Below are 26,717 nucleotides of genomic sequence, written 5' to 3'. Positions count from 1 at the left end.
TTCTCTATGTATATATATTGAATTTTCTTATACGTATGCATACTCTTAAAAAGGTTAAAACAAACTTAAATAATATGTTTAACTGCGAGGATGGCCCTGGGATTAGTGCCAAAATAGTGAAAGGACGATGGTGTCACCATAAACATACATAGCCCGGAGTCGAACCACGGATCCATTGAAGAGGTGGAGGCAATACACGTAGTCCGCCAAAAAGAGCATGATGAACAGGAAGAGTTATTTGGAAAAGATGATAAGTTCAAATAAAAAATTAAATCTTTCAGTTTAACGTCCCACGCATATGCTATTTATGCTAAGGGAAACGATGACTAAGGCAAGTGAATGATGATGGAAGAATTGATGGAATGAGAAAGTAGCAGGAAACAGGAATACCCCCGAGAAAACCCACGGACAAGATATTGAGAAAAAACTCAATGCTGTCCACTCAAGTGGCTTCTTTCGTAACTTGTAGTTTTCCTCTATTTGTGCTGTTAGCACCTCAGTCCGTTCGTCCGTTACCCTGTATTAGCTAAAGCGATGATCTGGGCGAAGTTTGTTAATGGAAAGTTCCTTAATATCTTAAGAGATAACGATAGTCTGTTAATATCTTAACATATAACGTTGGCTATCTATATATCATATATGTAAGCGATTTTTTATTTATATTAGCTAAAGCGATGATCTGGGCCAAGTTTGTTAATGGAAAGTCCCTTAATATCTTAAGAGATAACGATAGTCTGTTAATATCTTAAGATATAACGTTGGCTATCTATATATCATATATGTAAGCAATTTTTTATTTATATTAGCTAAAGCGATGATCTGGGCCAAGTTTGTTAATGGAAAGTCCCTTAATATCTTAAGAGATAACGATAGTCTGTTAATATCTTCACATATAACGTTGGCTATCTATATATCATATATGTAAGCAATTTTTTATTTATATTAGCTAAAGCGATGATCTGGGCCAAGTTTGTTAATGGAAAGTCCCGTAATATCTTAAGAGATAACGATAGTTTGTTCATATCTTAACAAATAACGTTGGCTATCTATATATCATATATGTAAGCGATTTTTTATTTATATTAGCTAAAGCGATGATATGGGCCAAGTTTGTTAATGGAAAGTCCCTTAATATCTTAAGAGATAACGATAGTCTGTTAATATCTTAAGATATAACGTTGGCTATCTATATATCATATATGTAAGCAATTTTTTATTTATATTAGCTAAAGCGATGATCTGGGCCAAGTTTGTTAATGGAAAGTCCCTTAATATCTTAAGAGATAACGATAGTTTGTTCATATCTTAACAAATAACGTTGGCTATCTATATATCATATATGTAAGCAATTTTTTATTTATATTAGCTAAAGCGATGATCTGGGCCAAGTTTGTTAATGGAAAGTCCCTTAATATCTTAAGAGATAACGATAGTTTGTTCATATCTTAACAAATAACGTTGGCTATCTATATATCATATATGTAAGCAATTTTTTATTTATATTAGCTAAAGCGATGATCTGGGCCAAGTTTGTTAATGGAAAGTCCCTTAATATCTTAAGAGATAACGATAGTTTGTTCATATCTTAACAAATAACGTTGGCTATCTATATATCATATATGTAAGCGATTTTTTATTTATATTAGCTAAAGCGATGATCTGGGCCAAGTTTGTTAATGGAAAGTCCCTTAATATCTTAAGAGATAACGATAGTCTGTTAATATCTTAACATATAACGTTGGCTATCTATATATCATATATGTAAGCGATTTTTTATTTATATTAGCTAAAGCGATGATCTGGGCCAAGTTTGTTAATGGAAAGTCCCTTAATATCTTAAGAGATAACGATAGTCTGTTAATATCTTAACATATAACGTTGGCTATCTATATATCATATATGTAAGCAATTTTTTATTTATATTAGCTAAAGAGATGATCTGGGCCAAGTTTGTTAATGGAAAGTCCCTTAATATCTAAAGAGATAACGATAGTTTGTTCATATCTTAACAAATAACGTTGGCTATTTATATATCATATATGTAAGCGATTTTTTATTTATATTAGCTAAAGCGATGATATGGGCCAAGTTTGTTAATGGAAAGTCCCTTAATATCTTAAGAGATAACGATAGTCTGTTAATATCTTAAGATATAACGTTGGCTATCTATATATCATATATGTAAGCAATTTTTTATTTATATTAGCTAAAGCGATGATCTGGGCCAAGTTTGTTAATGGAAAGTCCCTTAATATCTTAAGAGATAACGATAGTTTGTTCATATCTTAACAAATAACGTTGGCTATCTATATATCATATATGTAAGCAATTTTTTATTTATATTAGCTAAAGCGATGATCTGGGCCAAGTTTGTTAATGGAAAGTCCCTTAATATCTTAAGAGATAACGATAGTTTGTTCATATCTTAACAAATAACGTTGGCTATCTATATATCATATATGTAAGCAATTTTTTATTTATATTAGCTAAAGCGATGATCTGGGCCAAGTTTGTTAATGGAAAGTCCCTTAATATCTTAAGAGATAACGATAGTTTGTTCATATCTTAACAAATAACGTTGGCTATCTATATATCATATATGTAAGCGATTTTTTATTTATATTAGCTAAAGCGATGATCTGGGCCAAGTTTGTTAATGGAAAGTCCCTTAATATCTTAAGAGATAACGATAGTCTGTTAATATCTTAACATATAACGTTGGCTATCTATATATCATATATGTAAGCAATTTTTTATTTATATTAGCTAAAGCGATGATCTGGGCCAAGTTTGTTAATGGAAAGTCCCTTAATATCTTAAGAGATAACGATAGTCTGTTAATATCTTCACATATAACGTTGGCTATCTATATATCATATATGTAAGCAATTTTTTATTTATATTAGCTAAAGCGATGATCTGGGCCAAGTTTGTTAATGGAAAGTCCCTTAATATCTTAAGAGATAACGATAGTTTGTTCATATCTTAACAAATAACGTTGGCTATCTATATATCATATATGTAAGCAATTTTTTATTTATATTAGCTAAAGCGATGATCTGGGCCAAGTTTGTTAATGGAAAGTCCCTTAATATCTTAAGAGATAACGATAGTTTGTTCATATCTTAACAAATAACGTTGGCTATCTATATATCATATATGTAAGCGATTTTTTATTTATATTAGCTAAAGCGATGATCTGGGCCAAGTTTGTTAATGGAAAGTCCCTTAATATCTTAAGAGATAACGATAGTCTGTTAATATCTTAACATATAACGTTGGCTATCTATATATCATATATGTAAGCAATTTTTTATTTATATTAGCTAAAGCGATGATCTGGGCCAAGTTTGTTAATGGAAAGTCCCTTAATATCTTAAGAGATAACGATAGTCTGTTAATATCTTCACATATAACGTTGGCTATCTATATATCATATATGTAAGCAATTTTTTATTTATATTAGCTAAAGCGATGATCTGGGCCAAGTTTGTTAATGGAAAGTCCCTTAATATCTTAAGAGATAACGATAGTTTGTTCATATCTTAACAAATAACGTTGGCTATCTATATATCATATATGTAAGCGATTTTTTATTTATATTAGCTAAAGCGATGATCTGGGCCAAGTTTGTTAATGGAAAGTCCCTTAATATCTTAAGAGATAACGATAGTCTGTTAATATCTTAACATATAACGTTGGCTATCTATATATCATATATGTAAGCAATTTTTTATTTATATTAGCTAAAGCGATGATCTGGGCCAAGTTTGTTAATGGAAAGTCCCTTAATATCTTAAGAGATAACGATAGTCTGTTAATATCTTAACATATAACGTTGGCTATCTATATATCATATATGTAAGCGATTTTTTATTTATATTAGCTAAAGCGATGATCTGGGCCAAGTTTGTTAATGGAAAGTCCCGTAATATCTTAAGAGATAACGATAGTCTGTTAATATCTTAACATATAACGTTGGCTATCTATATATCATATATGTAAGCAATTTTTTATTTATATTAGCTAAAGCGATGATCTGGGCCAAGTTTGTTAATGGAAAGTCCCTTAATATCTTAAGAGATAACGATAGTCTGTTAATATCTTAACATATAACGTTGGTTATCTATATATATCATATACGTAAGCAATTTTTTATTTATATTAGCTAAAGCGATGATCTGGGCCAAGTTTGTTAATGGAAAGTCCCTTAATATCTTAAGAGATAACGATAGTCTGTTGATATCTTAAGATATAACGTTGGCTATCTATATATCATATATGTAAGCAATTTTTTATTTATATTAGCTAAAGCGATGATCTGGGCCAAGTTTGTTAATGGAAAGTCCCTTAATATCTTAAGAGATAACGATAGTTTGTTCATATCTTAACAAATAACGTTGGCTATCTATATATCATATATGTAAGCGATTTTTTATTTATATTAGCTAAAGCGATGATCTGGGCCAAGTTTGTTAATGGAAAGTCCCTTAATATCTTAAGAGATAACGATAGTCTGTTAATATCTTAACATATAACGTTGGCTATCTATATATATCATATATGTAAGCAATTTTTTATTTATATTAGCTAAAGCGATGATCTGGGCCAAGTTTGTTAATGGAAAGTCTCTTAATATCTTAAGAGATAACGATAGTTTGTTCATATCTTAACAAATAACGTTGGCTATCTATATATCAGATATGTAAGCGATTTTTTTATTTATATTAGCTAAAGCGATCATCTGGACCAAGTTTGTTAATGGAAAGACCGTTAATAACTTAGAGATAACGATAGTCCGTTAATATTTTAACATATAACGGTGGCTATCTATATCTTATATAAGCGATAATATATCCTACTAACAGGATATTTTATGAACTGGTAATCCATAGTATTTCTTGTTGTGGTACCTGACATGCTCTAGACATTTTAAAACACTGGCTCGAGAGTTGCCCACAAAATTTAGAGATCTGGTTTCACTATCAAAACATTATCGTCCGCATCTCCAGAACAACTCCTGCCACTATTCATTGTATGCCACTAATGTTGTTTCCTGATTAATCAACATAACACAATCGTACTATAGATAATATTTTAAGTAGAGATTGTAATTGTAATATGCCTTTGTACCTCCACCAACTTTTGTACGCATGTAAATTATAGCATTTTCGATTAGTAAAAAGTTTGCTAATTTTCTGGCACACTGAGAAAAATCCGTTCTCCGGACAGCGGTATATAGTACAAATATACGGAATCATCTTGCTTACTACAGAAATCAGTACTGAACATACGTTATCCGTGTGCTACATCGGCACTGCTCTTACATGTTACATCATGCGGTTGCAAGATGTCTGATATCTAACTGCCTTCCTTATATTATATACTTATATGTATGTTACCTTCGTCAGCTATATGTTATATACGTCCATTTGTATGTGAGATCCTGACCGCCTATATTGTTTCATACGGAAAGTACGTACAGATGGAACACTTATGCACACAGTATTATAAAACATGCGTTTTCAGTTATACGTTTGCTGTACGTTAAGTCCAAAAACTACAGGATTTACAAATGTAACATACGATTTTAAGTACGCCATATACATTTTTTCTAATACATGAATGTATCTAATCTATGTTTTGTTTGTCGTTTATTCTTCCTGATTTAATTGACTGATAAGGGTACAATGAAGTATTTTTTTGAAATGTGTTAGGGAGCTTACATCTGGTTCCAGGTTCAATCCCCTAGCAAGTAAGTTTGTGGTGGACTACGTCGTGTACTAGAGATACTCCCGATTCCTCCCACATATTCATTCCACCAATTATTTCATTATTATTCGCTTTTCATAATCATCGTTTCCCTTTTGTTACAAAGAGCAAAGTATTAATATGCCTATATTAATTATATTTAACCTTTTTGTTTGAAACGCCTAATAACCAGAAAATAATCGTTTAATGACACGAATTGTAAACAAAAACTCTGAATACCAAAGTTTGTTGAACACTGTAGATAAAGTCTAGAGTAACTCGGATACTAAATTGTAACTAATTTGTACAAAGTTCTCCTAGTTACTAATCAGACAAGCGATCTGTTTTCATGTCTTATTAAGAGAGAGGAGATAGACATCTAGGAAATGTTACCTGAAGTAGCTGCTGCAAACTTGAGTGTGAAGGGGATTTGTTCATAAAGTTGTCGTAGTATGTGAAACTTTGGTGGAAGAATCTCTTGAATCGAGGTCACGAAAGATTCCAAACTTTAATGGAACATTCCTGTTCAGAAACACCGCTAAACTACCAACTCCAACATGATTCATGACATAGAATAAAAATAAATTTGAATAATTAGTTCCAGTGCAGATTGACAATAGTCCAGCATACTATATTATACTTACAAATCTCATGTTTGAAAGGAACGGGTAACTAGTTTTTTTTTTTTTTTTTTTTTTTTTTGTTTACTGGCTTACAAGGTGTTGTACGCTGTAAGTTGAGTTTTGACCTTTACTGAACCAAATGTGATAAGCTTTTACAAAGGATTAGGAAAGTTTTGCCTAAAGGAAATCAACATTGCTGTGTTCATTTTGTCCTAAAACAAGTTGTATTTGCTTTTTGCAGCAAAACAATATTATTTCTGTCCAGTCTCTTTGTGAAAGGGAAAAGAAAACATTTTTACTGAAGTCTTAAATACTCGTGTTATGCTTTAAATACGAGGATAAATCAGAAGTAAGGTTTCCAAAGCGCAAACCGCTCATGTGGATTTTGGCAACACTGTTGTATTTGTTGTTTCCCCATTGATAGACAAGCCTGTGCTCAGTCTTGACTTGGCATCCGTTGCAAAGTGCAAATGGTGTCAAACCAATTGAAGTTCATTACCAGTTGTCAAAAGTGTGTGGCGAGCAGGCCCGTATCTAAGGGGGGTCTAGGGGAACCGCCCCCTAAATTTTTGCTGTCGCCCTAAAACTTTCACGGTGGGCTTGACAATGAACTACAATATAGTAATGAACTATAATATGGTTGGATCGCCTCCCTCCTAACTTCAGCCGGGCCCGAGTCTACATTTTTGGGCTGGCTACCGGCCTGGTGGCGAGTCATGTATGGATGTCAGAAGTTTCCTCCACAAGTGGTGTAGGAAATTTGCAGTTGGTTGTACTGAAATTTGCGACGAGGAAAGCAGCGGGAGATTGTAAATTTCCGATGAAACAGTCACGAATATTGAGCAAACCAATGACTAGCACCTGTTTTCTTCGTTAAAAGAACATTTAGCTGGAACGCGCTTCAGCAACGACGACAAAGTGAAAAATGATGTTTAACGTTCCTCTATCTCAGTGATGACCAAACCGTCTATCGCAAACTACTAGTAGTTCGCGGGGACATTTTCTGTAGATCGCGTTAACGCTCCGGTTGGCTAACCTTGATTCCTCCACTGAGCTGACGCTAACGACAGGGGGTGCTGACGACAACAACTGTTTGTTTCTCTCTCGCAACTGCCATTGTAAGCCTTATCTCACAGTTGATTGTATACGCTTGGGGTTGTGCACGTTATGTTTTTCGTATGTATATTAGACATTTGCTAAACGTTATGTTTTTCGTGTGTATATTAGACATTTGCTAAACGTTATGTTTTTCGTGTGTATATTAGACATTTGCTAAACGTTATATTTTTCGTGTGTATATTAGACATTTGCTAAACGTTATGCTTTTCGTGTGTATATTAGACATTTGCTAAACGTTATGTTTTTCGTGTGTATATTAGACATTTGCCAAACGTTATGCTTTTCGTGTGTATATTAGACATTTGCTAAACGTTATGTTTTTCGTGTGTATATTAGACATTTGCCAAACGTTGTGTTTTTCGTGTGTATATTAGACATTTGCTATACGTTGTTTTCGGTGTGTATATTAGACATTTGCTAAACGTTATGTTTTTCGTGTGTATATTAGACATTTGCTAAACGTTATGTTTTTCGTGTGTATATTAGATATTTGCTAACTTGGATACTTTGATTTCATATTTACAAGAAATGTAAGTTTATAGGCATTAAATAAATGTAAGATTAAAAAAAATAGTTGATAGTTCTTTTGGTTGATAACTCACAGTAGGATATAAAAACGGTACAGTAACTCAGAAGTTTCATAAGTTTGGCGACCACTGCTCTAACACATATCACCAAGCTGGTGTAATATGGACACACAAAAGCTGCTGCAGCTCCTACAAAAACGCTTCGACCGAAATGGCGATTCTATAGAGAAAAGCTAAATGCATATACAAGCTTTAAAACAATGTAGGACTAAAACAAACAAACAAACAAACGTCTTATTAGTGAAAACAAACGTTTCTTTATATTTCTACAAAAATAGGAGGCAATGTCTAGAAAAATAAAATGAAATCTTTGGGTTTTACGACCCACGGTTATGCCGGTTAGGCTAAAGGAGACGATGATGATGAGAAATGAATGAAATGGTGGAATCAAGAAAGTGGGAGGAAACGGGAGAACCCGGAGGAAACCCATGCACACGGTGTTTGTCCACCATAAGGTTCACTTGGTAGGGGCTGGGATCGAACCCGGAACCCCAAGCACCAGAAGTGAACGCTCTACACTGAGCCACCGCTGCCCCTACGTCTAGAAGAGGAATGTATTGTGTCACTACCAGTGGCGTACTTACAATTTTGTTTCGGGAGGGGCTTTGCTAACTTCATTCCTGGAAATGTAAAAATTCTGGAAGATATTTCACTCACTTTAAAATAGTAAATAAAATTTAAAGGACTTAAGCCCGGTAGCCTCCCATTAAATACACCACTGATCACAACCAAAGACTATTTGTTAAGCATTTAATTTATACATACAGAAGAGCTCCTGTCAAGTACATCCCAGGATTTTGTACATAAAAGACTAGAACATTAACCGAGAACATTATGGTTGCTGATTTAATGCAATAAAGTTCTTCTGTGTACCCATTATTAAAGAACTAACATCTGTGTGATTTTTAAAAATGATTTCTTTATACTAGTGTTGAACGTTACGTATTAGAATTGAAGTAAAAAAGAAAGAATAGCATACATTATAACCATATTTTGCAAGATTTCTCAATCAGTAGGAATTTAATTTAATACGTGAGTCCCTCTTCTAATATATTCCGCCCTCCCCATTCTTCCTGGAAACAAGAAAAATGAAACAATAATAGAATATTGTAGGGGAGGCAAGAGAGAACCACTGTGTGTGTGTGCGTGTGTGTGTGTGTGTGTGTGTTTAGAGCCACAATTTCAATTGCAGCTGTTGCAACAGTTGAGAATGGAATTGGAGCACCGCAAGGCTTTCTGTTCGCTCCCCAACCTCTCTTTTGCTCTACTAGAACAAACAGTAATGCTTACATTCGTTCTGATCTTGTCAATACCAGTACACATATGGTGAAAACTGCGAAATCACGATATAAAAAGGAACACACAGCATTAAAAAAAAATGGATTCTCAACATACGTACATGCACATGAAAAGGCAATGCAATGGGAAAAACGAAAATATGTGTTAGTAGAATTTTCATGTGAAGGGACTTACATAAAACGTCCATAGAGCATATAAAGGCTACAGTTCTCCGTCAGCTTCAAATTTACGCTGGATAATGTGTACTTTAGAATGAACAAAATGACGCATGACCGTTTGTACAGGTCCTCCTCTTTGATGAAGTTTCCATACGTAAATTATGTAAATGTCGAAAAACAACTAGAATAACAAAGTTTTATTTTAAAATTAATTTTATTTGAAGGTGACTATAGACAGTAAAAAGGATCTCAATTGTGTTGTCCATACGAATATTATGTACAGGGTGAGCGGAAAATTAGTCCTTATTTTAAATTGTGAATTCCTATTGATGTTATGTGTAGATAGCAATGAAAGTAATCTTGTTTTATAGATTAAAGTATACCACTTTTTCCTATTTTTCAGATACTGTGAAGCTTTTGTTGTTTCTTTGAACCCACAGAGATATCAGGACGATTAAGTATTGAGAAAAGAGGCAAAATTACAGCAAAATTTGAGGTGTGGCAGTCTGTAATTCAGGTCCAATGAATGGATGCAGGGGTCAACAGGGGAGGCAAGCTATTCTGGATGCAAAAACAACTAAAAATTGCCACAGAAAATTAATAACTATCGGAAAAGTTATGCATATTAAGAGATCAATCAGGCTCTCGACTTTGGTATCGGAGGAAAAGGTGGTCACAGTGAGGGACATGTTCGAGTGAAGGCCTAACTCTAACTAACTAACTCTATGGCCTATGAAACCCGGAGGTTCAAGCTCTCCACTGACTTCTATCCTTAGCTAACTGCATCCAGTTTCTACTTTGTATTCCTATCTCTGCAAGATCCATCTTAATATTGTCCTCCCATCTGCGCCTAGGTCTTCCTAATGGTCGTTTTCCGATTGGTCTTCCAGTCAAGACTTTGAAAGCGTTTCTACTTTCTTCCATCCTAGCTACATAACCTACCCACCTAAGCCTCCTAGACTTGACGACCCTAAGAATGTTGGGTAAACCATATAACTTATGTAGTTCCTCGTTATGAACGAGTAAAGGCCTTCAAAATCAAAAATGTAGTCTGCAAGAGAATGGCAATACACGTTATTCTATGGGTTCAATTCTCCTCATGGTTACATTACAAACCATGGAAGCCTGATTATGTACAAAAGTTGTATCCAGATGATTGCGACAGGCGTGTTGAATTTTGTGAAATGATGCTCGCTTGGCATGAAGATCATCCATCTGTAATCGACATAATAGCCATTATTGGGCAGAACGTGATCCAAAAAAAAAAAAAAAAATGTTGAAAAAATGCAGGGCAAGCCGAAAGTGGTGTGGATTAATTTCTTCCCTCATTATTGGATTCTATCTACACCAGCGTTTCCCAACCTTTTTCAACTTGCGGCACACTACGGGTGTAACTTGAATTCTCGCGGCACACTCATAGATATTATTATTATTATTTGCAAATATAAAATACCATGTTTTTTTTTCTGTGATTACTGATCTCCTTCTCACAGAGATGAAAGCTCGATCACTGATTTTTCCCTATGCTAATTCATTATGCTTATTTTTTATTCTAATTTTAAAATAGAAAACAATTGCAATGGAATATAGGACTCAGATTTCACGCTTTCTTTTTCGAAATCTCTATCCAACCTTTCACTAGAACTGAAGATCACTAAATAACGATCGAACAAACGAATGTCTTGTACTTTTAACTTTGCTGTTTTAACTAAAACCGGTGCATATTATTGCAATCACGCAGCTTGCGATGCGTCGAAGTCAAAGCACACCTGTTGAGCAAAGTGTTGTTCTGTCATTCACGTGCGAATGAGTGTTTACGAACGTTCACTTGACGCGCACAGTACAAGTGCTTCCATTTCTCGGTGTTAGTATGACTCAATTGAAGCGTAACATAGCAGCTAACCGTGGGAACGTGTACGAGCCGAAATGCTGTGTGCTACACAGTAATAGATGTAGAATAGTATATTACAATTACAGTATTTTTCCATGGTAGAAATTCATAGTAATGTGAAATACAAAAATATACATTTTTTTCCTATGTCCTGCAATTTGGTTGCTATAGAATTAATAATTTTGTTTCGATTTCCTCACGGCACACCAGCGGTCCATTCACGGCACACCGGTTGGGAAACGCTGGCACTATGAACGCTGCAAAATACCTGGAAATGTTAGAAAATTTTCTATGGCCGACAATTTCTAAATGGTATAAGTCATATGAACTGTTACTGTTTGTTGCAGTTGGAACTTCCCCTCATTATGCCTTGCGTGTAAGACATTGACTTGATGAACGCTTCGCAGGACGCTGGATAGATCGCGTCCCATAGAATGGCTAGGGCGAAATCCAGACCTCACCCCATGTGATTTATTTTTATGGAGGTGGACCAAAGAAGAAATGTATGTCAACAAAGCACAAACTCTTGATGAACTTGAGAATAAGGTTCGAGAGGTCATAAGTGGTGTTCCTGCTGAGGTCTTGAGGAAGATCCCGGGAAACGTACCTGTTCGTTTGAGACAGTGTCTAGAAAATACTGGAGCATATATTTAGTTGTAACTTTTGTAAATATAATGTATATAATAAACTGGATGTGTGCAAAAAATTGAGTTTATATCTACAATATTTTAGGAGGAAAAAATTATTAAAAATAGGAAGTTACTTTCCTCCCACCCTGTACTAGTTTTAAAAAAATAATAAAGAAAATTAAACCTAAGGACAAGTAGTTTTAGCAGTTGTTCGCATTTGCCAAAACTCACCCAAATAGTTCTGCTGAGATCTTGTGTCACCAACATAATACTTGAAATGCCATGTTTCTAATTAATCATATTTCTTACATTAAGTTAGTCTCAGTAGATATTTATATAAACGTTTGAAATGGTAATAGAATTTCCTGTCTGAAACCTTTCACATGCACCCAATACATTAGAGATTACAGTGTTTGTGATAGACAGGAACACGAGACCATTTCTATAGAAAATCCAGGCAGTTCCCGAAGTGGACGGTGTTCGCACAAGAAAAGGGTTAAACAGATTTAAAAGGGAAAAAAGGAATGAAAAAAAAGTAAGCAGGGGGAAAAAAGGATCGGAGTATGGGTACAAGAAAGCTTCAAGAGGGGGGTGACAAGAAGGTGGAGTTGGGAGACTTCGAGTGCAGAATGATGTAGCCGAGTATTTGCCTTCAGGAGAACAACTCTATTGGCAGGCCTTGTTCAACAGTTGTTCCCAGCCCTTTCCTCCTCTCAACACCCAAATGCATTACTCGATTGCTGCCTTTATCCCTTACTGCAAAACACAATCATACAAACGAAATATTCATTTAAAATATATTACATGACACAATTCTTGTACGAGATTTCCAAAACAACTAAATTTATGTTCATTTTTTTAAAACTCGTCACCAACTTCTGTTTTAAAAGCCTTACATTTTTATTTGTAGGTGGTCTTTAAATCAAGCAAACACGAATCTTATTTGCTCGACTTACTTCCTTATTTATTAACTAGCAAATTGTCCGCTCTTCGCACGGGGAGAATACATTTCATTTTGGACATAAAGGGGAATGGGAAGTGAATTTGGATCTAAACGGCATCTGAAGTGTCACTGTTGATCTCAGCGATATCAAAAACTATGGATTCGACACTAATATCGGTCATTTTCGATCATTTTTATATATCTCTCCCTCCCCGTACCCCAAGTTGTGAGGCTGAACTGAGGATCGTTTAAACGAAGCTCATCTAAAGCCATTTTTCAAAATGCGTTTTTTTAACGGATTCTGGTACTTTAGTCATGAGCCTTACACAATGACTAACAGAGAATACAACGAAACTGAATATTTGCCATTGTAAAAGACGCCTAAATATAGCAAATTTTCACAAAACTCGACATCTCCATTTTTCAATACTCTACAATTATCACCATTTTTCAAAAATATTTTCCAATACGTGGGCATAGCTTTTTGCCTCCTGACAGAGTTTTTGGCTTTATTGAAAAAGAACTTTAAAAAAAAAAAAAAACATGAAACAATTATTCTTCCCTCAGAATATTATTATATTTTGAGAAAGTTCGTTGAGGTTAGAGTTTGCGGTAAATACTGGTATAGTTACGACATGAAATCAATCTCAAAGCGTTGAATGAAAGCCAAATTGCTTTTTAAGATATCTGAGGCAAGAGTACTGCATTATTTAAGAAGACCTAAGACCAGGACACAGTGTTTTCTTTCTTTTTTTTTTTTTTTTCAAAATACTTAGCGTCATCGATAGACGTCTAAAGAAAAGTGTTCAATAATGTTTGAAGCACCTCAACTTCCATCAGTAAATCATGTGAGCAAAAATAAAGCTAATGACGTGAAGACAATGATGTCCTATTTTGACAATGATTCAGAGGAAAGTAAAAAGTTCTGTTTAAAAGTTGTGCAAGGAAGTGCTAGTGCTACTGAAGACAAAATTCTATATTATGAAGAATCTTTACATTAACAGATTGACTGCCTAGGTGATTTGAGGGTACTGCTCCCAGGAGGCCAGAAATTTCTTCTTACCTTTGGCTCAATTGTAGATAGTCATGTCACATTTTTGTCGCGATATTTTGCTTCTCCCGAAAATGTACCAATGGGAGACGAGCACCTTATGTCATGGTCATGGTCTCACAGTAATTTGTGACAATGAGCATCATATATGATGCTCAAGAACCTGAATAGGTTAGTAATTTGTGATATCGAGCATGAGCATCATATATGGTGCTCATGGCTCCACAGAAAAATAAGGTGAGCACCACATAAGATGCTCATGGCAGTAAAGAGGACTGTGTTCCTGTCTTGTTTTTACATAGCATTAACCCTTTATTGGCCAGTGTTGCCCTCAAATAACATCGCATTCTACTGAATTGTGTTATCCGCATGAATTATTACTTCAGTGATCATTTAGTGGCATTATTGCTTTCATACAATATTCATATACATGATTTGCTGGTCGCTTTTTTTTAGATACTTCTAACCTTCGTCAACAAAGGACAGTAAATTTAGTATTGTAGAAGCTTTATCCAGGTCCGTATCCAAGGGGGGTCTAGGGGGGCTGGGTCCCCTACAATTTTTACGGTAGGTTTGCAAATGAACTATAATATGATGATGAAATATGATATGGTTCGATCGGGCCTCCCCTAACTTTTACTCCCAGCCCCCTACATTTTTGGGCTGGCTACGGCTCTGGTTTTATCTCCTATGTTCCGCGAAAGTTCCTTTTTTATTTTCTTATTTGTATTTTCTTGCTCTATAGGAAAATACTTCAACGAAACTATTGGTAATCACTGAGAGTATTCTTATGAAATTTTACCATAATAGGGCAATGCTGCTCAGTAGCTACACATAAGACCTATTTTATGGCAATGTTGCTTTGAAGTAAACACTCTGCATTTTGTAACCAAAGTACAAAAATACTTTAAAAATTACGAAATTATGATCAGGAAGACATGGTTCAACCATAAAACCAAACTAAATATTTTAATGGTAATGCTATCAATGCTTGCCACTTAAAGAGTTAAAAATTCTAACATTTTATTATGTACTATTGCTTTAGTTGTCATTTCAATTATTACTATGAGTTTCATAATTGGTTTAAGATGTGAGAAACAGATTTTGTTACTATCAAAACTTGTGTCCATGTGTTAACTTTAAATATATTAACTACAAAATTTAATATACTTAAGAGCCCATTAAATTTAAATGCTTTTACAATGTATAACACCTAGCTTAATAAAATAAGGAACAAACGTCCATGAAAAATTGGATATGTTGAGTTTTGTAAAAATTTGTAATTTGTAACTTTTTTCTCCTCAATAAAGTTCGTTTGTGATTAACTTCAATTATTCCTTCATCAAGTCCTATCTACACTGAGGAAAAAAATTGTAGGTGGCGTACTTAAAAAGATAGGTTACATGCGTAATTCCTGTAGTTTTTGGACTTAACGTACAGCAGACGTATAACTGAAAACGCGTGTTTTATAATACTTTCTGTATAAGTGTTCCATCTGTACGTACTTTCCGTGTGAAACAATGTAGGCAGTCAGGATCTCACATACAAATGGACGTATATAATATACAGCTGAGGAATGGGACATAAGTATATGCATGTGATATTCGGAAAATTGTTAGATGTCAGACATCCTGCAACGGCATGATGTAACATCAAACGGCAGTACCTATGTAGCATACAGATAACGTATGCTCCGTACTGATTTCTATAGTAAGCAAGAGGATATCGTATATTTGTACAATATACTGCTATCCGGAGAACGGATTTTTCTCGGTGTACATGGACAAAAAGTATTCAATTTTTCAAATCTTTTGAATCAACGATAATGACTACAACTTTAAAAAATATCTGCTGTAAAATTTTGTAAATGTCGTTTGTTGAGTTTTGTTAAAACGGTCCTCAATTTGGATTTAAACGGCATCAGAAGTGTCACTATTCATCTCAGCAACCCCGAAAACTATGGGTTCGACACTAATATCGGTCATTTTCGATCATTCATATATATATATATATATATATATATATATATATATATATATATATATATACGGAAATGTTAACAAACAGGAAAAAAGAAAAATAGCAATAAAAATATCAACAATAAAAAGAACAGTAGTGTCAAAGAGTGCAAAAGCAATACTATTTGGTCAACACGCGTTTAATTACTTTGCCAAACACCGTGCAGCTCGAAAGTTAGATGATTATGATAGTTCGGTATTCTGAAAAAAAAAAATAAAAAAGACCACTATATTATTGCCAATCCGGGGCGGGCAAGAGGGAATAGATGCGTATGTCGGGTTTTGCGGGAAGGAACACGTAAAGATAGTTCTTGAACTAGAGTTTCCGGCCTTAGGTTCGCATTAACTATTTTATGAAGAAATTTCAGGTCAGAGTTATTTCTGCTGGATATTAAGATATCGCGAAAGTTTATTTTAACCTAGACGTTTATGCAACCCGTAACTCTTAAGTGTATTGCGGTTTTGCATATTAGTATGACTAACAGAAAGATATATTTTGCTTTACTAATAAAAAGAGAGTACAGAATATCAAAATACTGTTTATTCTAATTTCAAAATTAGAGATAACTTCAATAAATAATAAAATGTGACCGAAGAAAACATTATTTTTAAGCTGTGTTTCAGTTTCGGCAACGTCACCTTACCTTAATCAGATACATCGTTGCTTTCATCCGTAAGTGTGTTTGATGAAGACAATGTTACAATGCCGAAATTTTAACAGATATTAGTAATAACAGGGCGCCAAATTTCAAAGTTAGACGCAATCTCCAGTCCAAAAATGATGGTCGCCAGTGTCTCTCACGTACAAATTATGAGTGGCTCCCCCCCCCCCACGGCCTTTGGCTTGACAAAGAAAGAAATTACATCAGGGCATAAAATTTCAAAACCAGACAATTAGATTCAGGATAATCAAATTTGAATTGGACAATCCATATACATGTTAAAAAGTACCTTACCTTAAGACTTCACGTTTGGGGTAACGCTCTTTCTCTGCATTGAAGTACCAGTTGTCGGTAGCAGTTTTCGGATCAAAGTGCTTAAGAGAAGGGCCATTGATGGAAATTGGCAGCAAATCATCGAGAGTGTCAGTCTTCAGTGAATTCCTGTAGGCAGTTTTAACTCTGTTGAGATTGCTGAAGCGTCTCTCACATGAAGCATACGCACAGGTAAAACTGCACAAAATGTGACAATTGGAAGCAAATTTGGGATTCTCTTAATGAAGTTTTCTATTGAGGGTGGGAAAGGAGGGGCGAATTAGAACGTTATTGAACGAAGTCTTCACTTCCCATGCCCGTTGTGAAGACTTCATATTCTGTGCTTTTTCTAACTCAGTAACAATTATTTCTGTGCGAAACAGGAACTGCTCAGCCCTATGCGTTTAGACAGAAACCATTGCTATTGAACATTGGTCGCCACCTCTAAATTTGTAGTCGCCAATGGCGATCTGGCGACCGAAATTTTGCGCCCGGGAAAGCAAATAACAAATATTTGTTTTGGTTAGATATTATTTTTATTTAAGGATCTCAAAAGGGATTTTTTTTTTTTTTACAAAAAAGAATCCCAGAGAGAAAATTATTCCCTAGGCAATTTTGTGATTTATTATAGAGTTTTGTAGATTTATGTGTACGTTAAGTTCAGCAGCGATAATTTGGCATCAAACAAAGAATTATTTGTGATGAAAGCAGTCATTCGATTCCCAAAAGCACCTACGCGTCAGTCACTTGTTTTATTCCACAATTTACTAAAAAAAAAAAAAAAAGTATTGATTAAAGCTTGTAAATTAATTAGCAAGAAGACCTCGTGGGCTGAAAATACAAAAGATTCGCTAACAATGGAGAGTTTTCGATATTCCTCTCTTCCACTAATTGCAACCATTCTATTCCCTCTGCGATTTAATTCACCGAGATAGATTTTTTTTTAACTTAAATCATCATCGTGTTTTTCTTCCGTTGATGATCCCTATTTATCTATTAAGTACCTTCAACGCGAATCACTTAATATGCACAAAGTGGCACCAAATTACAAGAGATTTCCTCATTTCCCAACTTCACATCATCTGGGACAAGTGTGTATTAAACTGAGTAAAACGACTTATCATTCATCGTATCGAGATCAAAAATGGAGTTTTCTGTGTAGATATGTCTGTCTGTTCCATGATACAAGGAATTTGATTACACATAGCGGAGGCTTTCTTCAAAGCTTTTTCTTAACTGAAGTTACGCGGAAAGTATTGTTCATTCTAAGCGCAGAATCTCTTTATTAAAAAAGGGGCCGCGGTGGTTCAGTGGTAGAGCGTTCACCTCTGGTGCTTGAGGTCCCGGGTTCGAGCCCAGCCTCCGCCAAGTGAACTTTGTGGTGGACAAACACCGTGTGCGTGGGTTTTCTCGGGGTTCTCCCGTTTCCTCCCACTTTCTTCATTCCACCATTTCATTCATTATTCATCATCACCGTCTCCTTTAGCTTAACCGGCATAACCGTGGGACGTAAAATTTAAAGATTTCATTTCACTTTTCTTTATAAAAAATAAAAAAGAGAATCAACAAGAAATGAAATGAAATCTTTAAGTTTTACGTCCCACGCTTATGACGGTTAGGCTAAAGGAGACGGTGATTATGAGAAATGAATAAATTGGTGGAATGAAGAAAGTGAGAGGAAACGGGTAAGCCCCGAGAAAACCCACGAGCACGGTGTTTGTCCACCACAAAGTCCACACGGCGCGAGCTGGGATCGAGTCAGGGACCCCACGCACCGGAGGTGAACGCTCTACTACTGAGCCACCGCGCCCTCTCACAATCAACAAGAAAAGCAAGTAGGAGAAAAATCAAAACCAAAGAATATGATTACGAGAAATTGGTTGCAAGAGAGCAAAGACAATAAGAAGAAAAAAATATTTTTAAAAAATCAACCAAAGTGCTATCATTAGTAATCATATCACTTTGATGGTACAACTTAGGACAGAGGAAAAGGGAGAGACATTTAGAAATTATCGAAAACGACCGATATTAATGCTGTATCCATAGTTTTCGGGGTCACTGAGATGAACGGTGACACACTTCCGATGCCGTTTAAATTCAAATTCAGCCATGGAGCATGGGGGAGGAGGAGGGGGAAGAAGTAAAAAAATGATCAAAGATGACCGATATCAGAGAGCACTCCAATAATAGTAAAAACTGACTGATTAACGGAACATGTTACTATTTTTTCTTAATTTAACTCAGCGAATGGGTAATTTATGCTAGTTGATTCTAGAAAAGAAAGAAAAACGAATTTAGACGAAATAAATAGGGGGCAAACCAATCCAAGCAGTATGAATAGGAAAATATGCAAATAAAGAAGAGAGAGGTAAGATGCTTCAGTGGAAGAGCACTTATCTCTGGTCTGATCTTACTCGATTCCCGGCCAAGTAAGCTTGTGATGGACAACATCAAGTCAGTGCCTCTTTAAGGAGTAGTCGGTTCCCTTCAACACTATCATTTCACCAATTCTCCTATCATTGTTTACTTGTCTTGATCATACGTCTCTCTTAGCCTTAAGAGCACAATCTTGGGATGTTAAGGACCGCGTGACTCAGTGGTAGAGCGTTCAGCTCTGGTGCATTGGGCTCTTGGTTCTATCCCAGTTTGCGCCCAGTGAGCTTTGTTGTGCACAAACACCATTTGCGTGGGTTTTCTCCGGATTCTCCCGTTTGTTCCCAGTTTCTTCATTCCACTATTTTATTAATTTCTCATCATCACAGTCTCCTTTAGCCTATCCAGCAAAATCATGAGACGTCAAACTTAAAGATTTCATTTCATTTCATTTTCAAATAATAAAGAAATTAATCAAGATAAATAAATAGGAGAAAAATTCTACTAAAAGGTACGTGAAGGAACGTATTACAAGAAAGCAGAACCAATAACAGGAACAAATAAGAAAAGTTATGTTAAAAGGAATTTATTATTAAAATGAAAAACAAATAAGGGAAAGACCTAGGTAAAAAAAAAAAGAATAAAATAACTAACTCTAAGCCCTATGGAACCTGGAGGTTCAATGCCGCATTCACTAAAAGCTTTCCATTAACTTCTATCCTTAGCCAACTGGATCCACTTTATACTTTGTATTCCAATCTCTGTGAGATCCATCTTAATATTGTTCTCCCATCTGCGCCTAGGTCTTCCTAATGGTGGTTTTTCCGATTGGTCTTGCAGTTAAGACTTTGAAAACTTTCCTACTTTCTTCCATCCTAGCTACATGACCTGCCCACCTAAGCCTGCTAGACTTGACGACCCTAACAATGTTGGGTAAACCGTCTAAATTATGTAGTTTCTCGTTATGAAGTTTCTGCCATTCCCCATTCCCGTTCCTCTTGGGTCAGAATATTCATCTTAGGATTTTATTCTCAAACACTTTCAGTCTACGTTCTTCCATCAGAGTAAGTGACTATGTCTCGCAACCACACAGAACAACGGGCATGATGATCGTTTTACATATTTTAAGCTTGAAATTCCTTGACAGAAATAGCGACGACAAGAGATTTTGAACTGAATAATAAAGCGAATGTTATATTCTTAGTCGACATTTAATTTCTTTGTGAATATAGTTTTGGTCTCTTAATATTGATCCTAGATACTTGAAAGTAATCACTTTGTCGAAAGTATTAAATATTTTAACGCATCCATAATTTGCCGTATTACGATCCCGACGAACTCCCATTTATTTAGTTTTCTCTGCATTTCCTTCTAAAGCCATGTCCCTGCAAGTGATTAATTAGACTTTAGGATTTCTTCCTTTCAGAAGAAATAGGTAAAGGTAAAATCAAAATGATATGAATAGGGATTATTTATTCAAAAAGCGAACCAATAACAAGAAAAAAATATGAAAAAGCTCAATAATATTGATATAAATGGGAACATATTAATAGAAAGCTGAAAGAATAATAGCTTCTAATATGAAAATGATCAAATTAAAACTATGTGAAAATAAATTGATTATCAGAAAGCGTAACCAATAAGAAGAGCAAATGAGGAAAACATCCAATCGAAAATCACATGAATGAGAATTAATTATAAGGAAACGGAACCAGTGGAAAAGAGCAATTAGCAAAAAAGTTCAGTAAAAGTTGTACAAATAGAAATAGAACAAAAGAAGGCAAAACCAATGGAACGAACGGACCGAATAGGAAGACATCAAATGAAAGCATGTGCATAAGAATTGTTTACAGAAAGCAGAATCAACATGTACAACAAGTAGGAAGAAACAGACTAAATAGAACGAACATGTATCAGTCGAGAGAAAGAAAATGAAATGATACAAAATCTTCGAATTTAACGTCACACGTTTATGCCGGCTAGGATAAAGGAGACGGTGATGATGGAAAATTAATAAAATGGTGGAATTAAGAAAAGTGGAACGAAAGGGGAGAACCCCGAGAAGACCCAAATACACGGTGTTTACCCATCACAAGACTCAGTTGGCGCAAGCTAGGATCGAACTAAGGACCGCATGCACCAGAGATGAAGACTCTACCGTTGAACCACTGCAGCCTCCAGGAACCAGAAAGAAGAACATCTAAGAAGACAAAAACAATTATAAAAGAAACGGACAATAATCCATCATGAGAAAACGAAATAACTCGGAAAGAAAAAAGAAAAGAAAAGTTTAATCAAAATAGGGTTAAGGTTTGTTGAGATAATGCAAGAAAATTTGAAAATTCAGTAGAAAATTATCCAATTAGAAAAACCAGAACAACCCAATATTTAGTAAATACAACGTACTGGCAGTCATTGCGAAATAATGGAAAGTAAAGATAAAAGTTTATGGTTTCAAATGACTAGACATTTGTTTTGTACCTTCTATCATTCCTAAAATTCAAGAATTTCTTTTTATTTTTATAGTTTGTAAAAAAATATCTACATGTATTGTAAATTGCAAGAAGGCTTTGTACCGTATCCATCATTTAACGTGTTCTCGGGATTTTCCAAGATGGAACCGAGAAATAAAACTCCGCCTAAAATTCTGAGTTAAGGAAACATTTTATCGTGTTTCATTTGGTGGTAATCGTTTACGTATTTTATTCTGGCTATAAGGTTTCCCCCTCCATCTGCAAAGAAAAAGACCGAAAAAGGTGGGTGTGAGGAAGTAGAAACGTCTAGACGGGCGCTAGATTTTTTTTTTTTTAAAGACCCTTTAGTACTCTGAACTGTGTAAAGATTTCGACACATAATGCATTTAGAAAGGTTCTTTTCCCTACATTTTTTTTATTTCTCTCTTATTCCTCATTTTGCATTAAAGCGAGTAAAATAAACGCTGAAGATGGAATAAGAAGAAACGCACACGGAGGGATAACGAAGAGGAAAGAAAAAAAATTGGGGGTTGAATCAGAAATTCCAGAAGACAAGCTAAGAGTGAAGAAAAAGATGAGGAAAAAAAAGATAGAAAGAAAGTTGGTCAGATTCGTGCAAAGTAATACGAGAAACGTGAGGGCAGAGTTTTAAAAATCAGCGTTGCCAACATTGTTGAAGAAAATATTCATACTTACCACTTCAGAAAAATGAAGTATTTGGTAACTTGCAAGACCAATGAGACGCCACCTTACAAGTTTTAATATATGATGGTTTGCAGACGATATGTCGCTTGTTTCGAAATCTGAAAAGAAAATTAAAAAGTTGTTAGAAAGCTTGAGGAAATGCTGTGAAGAATATGGAGTGGAAATGTTTCATAGGTTTATTTAAGAGTCTTCATCCCGGCCAAATTAAAATACCGCTAATTTTACAGTAATTATGTGATATCTTCATATAGATAAAAGATAATTGAAATATGGAACAAGAGCGCCCTAGACAATATTATTTTGCGTGAGGCACCGTTATCACAAGTCACCTAGTGGCTTTATGTTTTCAGCTGTTTAGAAACGCGAAAATAAATGCCGATTTTCAAAAAGGCTCGAAATCGAAAGCAGATAAGTGAGTCGTGATAACGGTTTCTCATGTAAAATAATATTGTCTAGGGTGCTCTTGTTTCACATTTCGATTATCTTTTATCTATTTGAAGATATCACATAATTACTGTAAAATTAGCGGTATTTTAATTTCGCCGGAATGAAGACTCTTAATAGCTTTTAAACCTGGAATATATATCAATAGTATGGTTTCCTCATGATAAACAATTACCTAAAATACCCGTTCTTTGCTCGGGGAGAATGCTTTATGTAGTGATGAGCAAATGCAAGACCAAGACCAAGACCCGGGTGGTCTTGGTCTTGGTCTTGGTCTTGCACATGCGGTCTTGGTCTTGGTCTTGCACACCTAGTCTTGGTCTTGGTCTTGGTCTTGCACACCCAGTCTTGGTCTTGCTTGCAAGAGTCTTGCAAGTTTTGCTTTTAAGAAATCTATGATTTTCATAAGTAAATTTTACTCTGGATATAAGGGATAATAAATCCTACATTGCGTCAATAGTGAGGGAAATACAATGTATGTTTCTAAATGTAATATAGGGCCTATTTTACCTTCGTGTACGTGTGATGATACTGTACAACATAGGCGATGACCTTTACTTTTTTTTTTTCAATGGGTGATCACGCTTCACTACTTATAAGATAAATCACAACATTTCGTAATCTTTTTATATGTTTTAACAGATCCAATACTCCACTGGTTCCCAAACTGGGGAGGCTACCCCTGACAGTGAGACGCATGAAAGAAAACCAAGACGGCACAGATTACTGAAATACCATAAATTGCAAAATTATTTTTACACTCTAAAGCCATCAGATTTTTTTCTTTCTAACCACGATTAGCTCATCTTTGTATTGAACAAACTCCCAATTAAAATTGAAATTTAGTTTTACTGATTCTAATATGTACTGTATGGGGCAGAAACAAGGACATTACGCAAAAACGATGAAACAGTTAGAGTTTCGAAATGTGGGTATGGAGAAAAAAGGAGAGAATCAGCTGGGTTGAACGGAAAACGAATGCGAAGGTTTTAGAAATAGTAGCAGTAGGGGAGAAAAGAAGAATTTTAGATGTAATGAAGAGGAGGACATTGGCTGAGGAGGAACTGTATTATGAGGGACGTGCTAGAGGGCAGGGGCGAAGGAGATTGTAGTTGAAGAAAGATATTAAGACAGAAAATTGCTACGTTAATACGAAGGGACTAGCTGAGGACCACAGTCATCGAAGCTTCTCAGCTGCAGCAAGTGACCTGCCAATAATGGCAGAATAGCTATTATTATGACGATGATGGTATGTTTTGCAATACTGACCAAAATAGAGAGAAAAAATTAAAATAATAATAATTAAACCTCTTAATATTTTAGAATATGAAATGAAATTAAATTTGTGAGTTTTACATCCCACGATTATGCCGGCTAGGCTAAAGGAGACGGTGATAATGAAAATGAATGAAAATGGTGGAAAGAAGAAAGTGGGAGGAAACGGGAGAACCCCGAGGAAACCCACGCACACGGTGTTTGTCCACCACAAAGTTCACTTGGCGGGGGCTGGGATCGAACGCGGAACCCCAAACACCAGAGCTGAACGCTCTACCATTGAGCCACCGCGGCCAAAATATTTTAAAATAATTTGAGTGAAAACTGAAAACGACTCAACTGTCTATGTCTTTTGTGTAAACTCAATTTATATAAATACTTTTGACCTACATTAGTAATACATAATAACGGCATCAAACTTCAAGTTATTTGAAATTAGTACGAAATCACTCTCAGTTGTGAATATAGATTATTTATTGTTGTATAATGTTATATCGTTGAATCCTAGATATGCCGTATACCTAAGGGGGCTATAAGTTATATTGATAAACAATTATTCAACGTACTGTATAAGCATCCACCTATGAAATCAAACTTGCGGTCACATGCGCTAAGTTTTTGTCAATGTCATGAAAATGTTATTTCAATATTAATTTTATAAGTACACATTAAAAATTTCCAACGGATGCTTGAACCTCAGAGTCAATGCCATACCCAGGTAGTCGACATCTATGGTGTACGGAATTGCCGATGTTCAATACTACATTTCTTTAGTTTTGGAAGAAGAACACCATTAATATGTTTTGAAATGAAATGAAATATTACTTTAACGTCCCCCGATTATTACACTGAGGCTAAGGGAAACAGTGATGATGAGAAATGGTGGAATGAAGAAAGTACGAGGAAACGGGAAAACCCACGCACAGGGTGTTTGTTCACCAAAGAAGCTCACATAGCGCAAGCTGAGATCGAACCAGGGCCCCATGTGCCAGAGGTGAACGCTCTGCCACTGAGCTACCGTGTCCATAACATGCTCTAGTTTATTTTTGCTTATCCACTTCTTATGGACACAACAATTCTTCGTATGATTTCCCAAAATCCAATCATGGGCCGTCGTGAATGATCAAATGATGACCAAAGTAAATCAGACACTGAAGTTATTATAGCTTGTAACAATTCATAGAATTATGCTATCGGTCGTCTCGTGAACAACCGATACAAAAAACGACATACTGTAGCTATATGTTACAGGAGCAGATCGACTCACATGGATTGCATAAACTACTGGGAACACATTCACTCCGGCGGTATTTTTACTGGAGCCAAGAAGTTCAGGTGAAAGATGTAATGATTTTTCCCCTTCCTTTTTACATTCTATAAAAAATTCAAGTAGTGCCGGTACTTGTGCAAGACTCTTGCGCAAGAGTCTTGGTCTTGGTCTTGGTCTTGGTCTTGGTCTTGGTCTTGGTCTTGGTCTTGCACCCCTTGGTCTTGGTCTTGCATCGGGATTCCTGGTCTTGGTCTTGGTCTTGGTCTTGGTCTTGCATGCAAGACTCTTGCAAAAACTGCAAGACCAAGACTCTTGCGCTCATCAATAGCTTTATGTAAAATTTGTGAATCCCCTTTCCCCTTGGGATACGAATTTCATTTAAAATATAGTGATAAAAACCTATAGATACTTTACTTTACTTTTGTCATAAATTTTGAAATACTCTACCTCTCCTACAATACGTCATTTAATTAAAGTAACACGATAAAATCCCAGTTTGAGATGGGTACTAATAATGCTCCACAAATCGTTTTAAGCGGGTCAATCGTTTCCAAGACTCCAGAAACTATGGATTGCTCCAAAAGTCATTTTAAACTAGTCAACTCTTTTCCAAACTTTAGAAATATTGATTGATTCAAAAATCATTTTAAATGGATCAACCGTTTTTCAAAATCTAAAAACTATTGATTCACACTAATTTCAGTCACTTGGGATATATATATTTTTTTTAACCCTTTCACTCTCCATCCTGATAGGAGCTGAACCTGATCTTAAATAGCACTAGAAGTGTCACTACTCATCTATGAATTCGATATGATTCCCGAAAACTATGAATTCGATACAAGTAACCAATCGGTCGCTTACGATTATCTTTACATGTTATGCCTTTCGTATTTGTAGGAGTGCTAGGGGCGTTTTTATCCCACTGGTGGCTGAGTTCTGAATTAAAGGGCATTGGGAGATCGCTATTCATTTCAGCGACCCCGAAAACCGTGGATTCGGTACTAATATCGGTCATTTTTTATTATTTATAAAAAATGTTACTCGTCCCAACCGTCACACCTAAGGGAAATATAGGTCTTCTCCATCATAGTATTTTTATTTATTTATTTATTTATTTATTTATTTATTTT

At 35.3% G+C, this 26,717-nt stretch overlaps 1 protein-coding gene across 2 annotated transcripts in view; it reads right to left on the bottom strand.

Moving 5' to 3' along the window:
• Positions 1 to 26,717, bottom strand: part of LOC145689831 (discoidin domain-containing receptor 2-like) — a 1,126,884-nt gene that overhangs the window by 833,258 nt on the left and 266,909 nt on the right. For both annotated transcript variants that reach the window (XM_081764050.1, XM_081764051.1), the window contains exon 2: positions 22,587 to 22,693. The gene's annotated coding sequence lies outside the window, so the exon portion shown is untranslated. The remainder of the gene's footprint in view (positions 1 to 22,586; positions 22,694 to 26,717) is intronic.

The sequence above is a fragment of the Thermobia domestica genome, chromosome 7, assembly GCF_964235325.1.
Source record: "Thermobia domestica chromosome 7, izTheDome1.hap1.1, whole genome shotgun sequence".
NCBI lineage: Eukaryota > Metazoa > Arthropoda > Insecta > Zygentoma > Lepismatidae > Thermobia > Thermobia domestica.
This window is presented reverse-complemented; position numbering and strand designations above follow the sequence as displayed.